We start from the raw sequence: 6,416 nt of genomic DNA, 5'->3' as shown, positions 1-6,416 counted from the left end.
CTCCTGGAGAAACATAAAGCATTGTTCTGTATCGGGAGCAGCATTGGCGATCCCGTGGTGCTAAGACAAGGGCAGCCAGAGCGCAAGGGGATTTATCCAAAACCTGCATGACCCATGATCTTATAAGATAAGATCTTGTGTGTCTGTCTGTCTGTCTAACATTGATTGTTTCTGACAGATGAGAGAGCAGAGGGGTATGCCCCTCCGGAACATGCAGGGGAGGGCCAATGCCACAGCATGGAGGGCTGGGAGAGAAGACAACCTACAGGGCAGTGTGTCAGAGAGTCTTAGCATTGAGGAACCTCACTGATGAGGTGCCTAATAACGCTCAATCCCACCCATCTAGACATGCAATACAATTTATAGTCATCTTGATAGTCCCTTTAATATTAAATAATATTACTTAACATACAGACAAATGTCATGCTTTAATTTACAGTTTCACAAGCTGAAGATGTCGATTGAGGAGAGCATGCCCAACCTACCTAAATGGCCAACTGAGACAGTGTCTGGAGATCAAGGTTTCAGGAAGGCAGTGGGGCCACAGGGAGAGGCTAAGAAAGCTGGCAGAGCACCATGACCATGACCAGCTAGCAGAGATACAGGCCCACAACCACTTCCTGGAGCAACAGAGAGTGGGTAAGGAAGTTGCCGTAGACATAGAGAGTTTACACACCAATAAAATACATGTACACACAAATAAATACTGTAGATTGTATCTGATGCTGCTGTTCTCCCATGTAGAACACGGGCTAATATGGAGACAGATTGACACTATACAACAGAGAGAAAAAAACAACACACATTATAGATACCGGTATGCAAAGCAAGCAACAGTGTGAGTAATTCAACACACTTTCATTTTGTGTGTGTTTGTCAGAGATAGTGAGGCAGCTTGGGGCCTGTCAGGGCAGCACGGCCCCCCTGGAGACTATGCTGCTGGAGCTAAGGGACCAGATCACCACCCTGCAGCCGGGTTAGTTGTAGCCACTAGAGAGCAGCAGAAGACACTCTCACAACAGGCCTGTGGAACAGGTCGCCAGGTAGTCCCTCCCTATTTCAGTCCATGTACCTCTGTTTGGTGGCTAATGACCATGACCCTGATGAGTTAGATGTCTGTCAGAAAAATAAATATTATTCTGTGCTCTTCATAGGGTCAAAGAGGTTAGGTCTGACTCACACAGCCCTACCCTGCCTGAGGACACAAAGGGACTTTGACCTTATATCCTCTGTGGATGGCCCCCTCTCCTCCCAAATAAGGTACATATGTCTTAGCGTACAGCTCTGATTAAACAGATGAATAGGTTACTTCATGGTAGAGATAGTACCACCTCTATGCAGTAGTATCAGCTATAGTGTGATCATCGATGCGCCTGTTATTAGTGCCAGATTAGTAGCTCATATGACATAAAAAAACATGTTTTTATTGTCACATACGTGTGTTTTACAGTGTCAGCCGTAGTAGTAAAGCGTGCCTCTAGCAAAGTAGGGTTAAGTGCATTACTCAAGGGCACATCAACAGATTTTTCACCTTATCGGCTCGGGTATTCAAACCAGCAACCTTTCGGTTGCTGGCCCATCCCTCTAACTGCTAGGCTACCTGCCGTCTGACGTTAGCATGCAACACCAGTAATCAGTGCAGTAGGAGCAATGTATTACTATCATGTTCCCTATCTGTATCTCTGACTGTGTTTAACTGTGGCTGTGTGTGTTGGTATGGCAGAGCTCTGAGGCTGGCCTACATGCAGTCCGGTGGATCTGTTCCAGCCGTTCTGGCCCAGGTGCATGCCTGCAGGCTGAGGCCCACACTCTGGAGCAGCAGGCCCAACCTGGGGCTAAAACCAGCTTCAGGAGGAAGAGTGAGTGTCAGTCCTGCATGGTCTCTCATTGGGGTATGGAGGGTGTCACATTTGATGCTTTGTTTCCACCTTCAGTGATTTGTGTCTATTGATCATGTGTACATCTACAAGACCCTGCTAGGCAAAGCCCCACCTTATCTCAGCTCACTGGTCACCATAGCAGCACCCACTCGTAGCACATGCTCCAGCAGGTATATCTCACTGGTCACCCCCAAAGCCAATTCCTCCTTTGATCGTCTTTCCTTCCAGTTCTCTGCTGCCCATGACTGGAACGAATTGCAAAAATCTCTGAAGCTGGAGACTCACATCTCCTGCACTAGCTTTAAGGAACCCTCTATCTATCTGTTAGTCACATGTCTGTGGAACCTGTTCAGTTTATGTCTCAGTTGTTGAATCTTGTTATGTTCATACAAATATTTACACATGTTCATTTTGCTGAAAATAAATGCAGTTGACAGTGGGAGGACGTTTCTTTTTTTTGCTGAGTTTAGCTCAAGTATAGGTACTACAGTTGAAGTCGGAAGTTTACATACACCTTAGCAAAATACATTTAAACGTTTTTCACAATTCCTGACATTTCATTCGAGTAAAAATACCCTGTCTTAGGTCGGTTAGGCTCACCACTTTATTGTAAAAATATGAAATGTCAAAATAATAGTAGAGAGAATTATTTATTTGAGATTTTATTTCTTTCATCGCATTCCCAGTGGGTCAGAAGTTTACATTCACTCAATTAGTATTTGGTAGCATTGCCTTTAAATTGTTTAACTTGGGTCAAACGTTTTGGGTAGCCTTCCACAAGCTTCCCACACTAAGTTGGGTGAATTTTGGCCCATTCCTCCTGACAGAACTGGTGTAACTGAGTCAGGTTTGTAGGCCTCATTGCTCGCACACGCTTTTTCAGTTATGCTCACACATTTTCTATATGATTGAAGTCAGGGCTTTGTGATGGCCAATCTAATACCTTGACTTGACTTTGTTGTCCTTAAACCATTTTGCCACAACTTTGGATGTATGCTTGGGTCATTGTCCATTTACGATCTTTGTCCCTATGTGCAGTTGCAAACTGTAGTCTGGCTTTTTTAGGGTGGTTTTGGATCAGTGGCTTCTTCCTTGCTGAGCGGCCTTTCAGGTCATGTCAATATAGGACTCGTTTTACTATTGATATAGATACTTTAGTACCTATTTCCTCCAGCATCTTCACAAGGTCCTTTGCTGCTGTTCTGGGATTGATCTGCACTTTTCGCACCAAAGTACGTTCATCTCCAGGAGACAGAGCGCATCTCTTTCCTGAGCGGTATGACAGCTGCGTTGTCCCATGGTGTTTATACTTGCGTACTATTGTTTGTACAGATGAATGTGGTAATTTCAGGTGTTTGGAAATTCTGAGGTCTTTGCTGATTTCTGGTTTTTCCCATGATGCCAAGCAAAGAGGCACGGAGTTTGGAGGTAGGCCTTGAAATACATCCACAGGTACACCTCCAATTGACTCAAATGATGTCAATTAGCCTATCAGAAGTTTCTAAACCCATGACATAATTTTCTGGAATTTTCCAAGCTGTTTAAAGGCACAGCCAATTTAGTGTACGTAAACTTCTGACCCACTGGAATTGTGGTACAGTGAATTATAACTGAAATAATCTGTCTGTAAACAATTGTTGGAAAAATTACTTGTCATGGACAAAGTAGACAGACTTGCCAAAACTATAGTTTGTTGACAATAAATTTGTGGAGTGGTTGAAAAACAAGTTTTAATGACTCCAACCTAAGTGTATGTAAACTTCCAACTGTATCTAATTTAGCTGTAATCTCTAATACATTTTCACAACACACATTTCCAGTGAGATCAATCCCTTGCTTCTTGGAGGAAGAGGACATAGAGAAGTGTTGGGTGTCATTGTGGACAGGGTGAGGGGAGCACCCCAGGGAGGGAAGCCCCTGCACATTGACTCTGTACTAGTACCCCCTGTATTGCCTTGTTATTTTTATGTAAATGCATTGTGTTACTTTTGATTGATTTGATATATATATATATATATATATATATATATATAAGTCTTGAACTGCATTGTTGGTGAAGGGCTTGTAAGTAAGCATTTCACTGTAAGGTCTACACCGGTTGTATTCAGCATTTCACTGTAAGGTCTACACCTGTTGTATTCAGCATTTCACTGTAAGGTCTACACCTGTTGTATTCAGCATTTCACTGTAAGGTCTACACCGGTTGTATTTGACGCATGTGACAAATAACATTTGATTTGAAGCATTTAACTGACAGGATACAGCCAGAGGACTGAAAAGGCGAGCCAAAGACCGGGGAATTATGTGTGTGTGAGGAGGGGTGTTAAATGTTGTACCTTGTAGTGATGTGGGATTATCAATCTCTATGTGTTTGTCTCTATCAGTCTTCTGGGCAGACAGGGTATATGTCTATCTGTGAGGCAGGTTTGAGAGCCTCAGACTTTGTTTTCCCTACTTGTTGCCTCTCACAGGTGTGTGGGGACTCAGGATTCCACTGCTGCACTTCCACAGCACGTTACTCCATGACATAAGGTGACTTCATCTTTGGGGAAACCCTTTGAGCTGTATGGTGATGATGCTGTGGTCAGACTGCAAATCTACAGTGGAGATTAGGCACCACCACTCTTACCCCTGACCCATGTTTAGCCCCCTCTGAGGACTGCTTCCAGGTCAGCCTTCTCCAGCTGGTGTTCCTTTGATTTTATCGATCAATTATTACACTATGTCTGGTAGACCATCTTTGGGCCTCTGTATCAGTTATGTGTTCCTGTTTTGTGACAGGTGTCTGTGGATGGAGCCTTGGACCTGCCAGGGTTAGGCTATACCCTAGATCTCTGCTCCCTCAGCCCCGCTGGAGCCTTCCTCCATGGGTCCAGCTGGGTGGCCCAGGGTCCCCAACACCCATCCTCCACCTAGACCCCAGCAGCAGCCTGACTGCACCTCAATGGACAGACGGATTCAAGGTAGCAACTCATCTTTCTGGTAGGCTACTACCAGAAAGTAGTAGCCTACTAGGGTTAGGCTCTGGTCACATCCTTGAACTGCACTTTGCACATCACATCTGAGGACTGGGTGAGATGGGTACAATACTACTTTTGAATGTTCATATGTTACAGAGAACTTAACTTTTGCTCAATTCAACCCTGTCAGTACATAAGTTACTAAATTCTACTAACCAATTTTACTGAGACGAAGAAAAGACAACTTATATTCTGAAAGCCCCACAGCACTCAATCTGCTCCTATGAATGAACCTGCAGGGCTACCACCCTTTACTCTACACTGCACCTTAAAGACTGCTGCCCTATGGACATAATCATTGAACACTAGTCACTTTAATGTTTACATACTGTATTCTAGTCTTTGAACACTAAATGTTTACATGCTGTTTTACCCACTTTATACAGTGCATTTGGACAGTATTCAGACCCTTTGACTTTTTCCACATTTTGTTATGTTATAGCCTTATTCACGCAAGTATTCAGACCATTTGCTATGAGATTCGAAGTTGAGCTAAGGTGAATCCTGTTTTCATTGATCATGGTTTTACAACTTGGAGTCCACCTGTGATAGATTCAATTGATTGGACATGATTTGGAAAGGCACACACCTGTCTATATAAAGGTCCCACAGTTGACAGTGCATATCAGAGCAAAAACCAAGCCATAAGGTCAAAGGAATTGTCTGTAGAGCTCCGAGACAGGATTGTGTCGAGGCACAGATTTGGGGAAGGGTACCAAAACATGTCTGCAGCATTGAAGGTCCCCAAGAACACAGTGGACTCCATCTTTCTTAAATGGAAGAAGATTGGAACCACCAAGACTCTTCCAAGAGCTGGCCGCCTGGCCAAACTGAGTGATCGGGGGAGAAGGGTCTTGATCAGAAAGGTGACCAAGAACCTGATGGTCACTCTGACAGAGTTCCTCTGTGGAAGTGTAAGAACCTTCCAGAAGGACAACCATCTCTGCAGCACTCCACCAGTCAGGCCTTTATGGTAGAGTGGCCAGGCGGAAGGCACTCCCCAGTAAAAGGCATGACAGCCCACTTGGAGTTTGCCAAAAGGCACCAAAACAACTCTCAGACCATGAGAAGGTCTGATGAAACCAAGATTCAACTCTTTGGCCTGAATGCCAAGCATCACATCTGGAGGAAACCAGGCACCATGCCTACAGTGAAGCATGGGGATGGCAGCATCATGCTTTGGGGATGTTTTTCAGCGGCAGAGACTGGGAGACTAGTCAGGATCGAGGGATGGATGAGCGGAGCAAAGTACAGAGAGATCCTTGATGAAAACCTGCTGTAGAGTGCTCAGGACCACAGACTGGAGCAAAGGTTCACCTTCCAACAGCACAACAACCATAAGCACACATCCAAGACAACGCAGGAGTGGCTTTGGGACAAGTCTCAATGTCCTTGAGTGGCCCAGTCAGAGCCCGGACTTGAACCCGATCAAATATCTCTGGAGAGACCTGAAAATAGCTGTGCAGCGACGCCCTGCAGAGAAGAATGGGAGAAACTCCCTAAATACAGGTGTGTT

Source organism: Oncorhynchus masou, chromosome 24 (genome assembly GCF_036934945.1).
Source record: "Oncorhynchus masou masou isolate Uvic2021 chromosome 24, UVic_Omas_1.1, whole genome shotgun sequence".
Classification (NCBI taxonomy): Eukaryota; Metazoa; Chordata; class Actinopteri; order Salmoniformes; family Salmonidae; genus Oncorhynchus; species Oncorhynchus masou.
The sequence above is the reverse complement of the archived record's forward strand: the minus strand, read 5'-3'. Positions refer to the sequence as shown.